Raw genomic sequence first — 920 nt, forward strand, 5'->3', positions numbered from 1 at the left:
CACCACCCAAAAACTGAAAACTAATAAATGAATTTGGTAAAGTTGCAGGATACAAAAACAATATATAGAAATCTGTTGCATTTCTACCCACTAATAATGACTATCAGAAAGACAAATTCAGAAAACAATCCCGGGGCACTTGGGTGGCTCAGTTGGTTAATGTCTGCATTCGCCTCAGGTCATGATGCCAGGGTCCTGGGATTGAGCCCCCAATCGGACTCCTTGATCAGCAAAGAGCCTGCTTCTCCCTATCCCTCTGCCTGATGCTCCCCCTACTTGTGCTCTCTCTGTCAAATAAATAAATAAATGAAATCTTTAAAAAAAACCCATTTACAGTTTCATCAAAGAGAATGAAATACTGTTCTATCAGATGGGCCAGAGACACTTCTGGAAGCAACAGCGCAATGGCTGCCCAAGGAGAACCCCAAGTTGAGTTCAAAATTTATTGGTTGACGATGGTAGTACTGGAAAATACGTTTGTGAAATGTCATCTGACTGGTGAACTTGAGAAGTACATAGCTACTTTGGGTTTTGAGGTCCATCCTCTTCTGTTCCATACCAACAGAGGACCTATTAAGTTCAATGTATGGGGAACGGCTGATCAGGAGAAATTTGGTGAGCTGAGAGGTGGCTATTACATCCCGGTCCAGTGTGCCATTACAACGTTTGATATACCATCAAGGGTTACTTACAAGAATGTGCCTAACTGGCGTAAAGATCTGGTTCAAGTATGTGAGAACATTTCCTTTGTGCTGTGTGGCAAGAAAGTGAACATTAAGGACAGGAAATTTAGGGCAAAATCTATTGTCTTCTGCTGAAGGACGAACCTTCAGTACTATGATGTTTCTGCCAAAAGTAACTACAACTTTGAAAAGCCCTTCCTGTGGCTTGCTAGAAAACTAACTGGAGAGGCTAAGTTG

General features: G+C 42.0%; 1 pseudogene; it reads left to right on the forward strand.

Annotated features, from left to right (window-relative positions):
- The first annotated feature begins 404 nt into the window (after positions 1-404).
- LOC117799853 lies at positions 405-911 on the forward strand (annotated as a pseudogene).
- The last annotated feature ends 9 nt before the right edge of the window (positions 912-920 follow it).

Source organism: Ailuropoda melanoleuca, unplaced genomic scaffold, assembly GCF_002007445.2.
Source record: "Ailuropoda melanoleuca isolate Jingjing unplaced genomic scaffold, ASM200744v2 unplaced-scaffold58830, whole genome shotgun sequence".
NCBI classification, from domain to species: domain Eukaryota; kingdom Metazoa; phylum Chordata; class Mammalia; order Carnivora; family Ursidae; genus Ailuropoda; species Ailuropoda melanoleuca.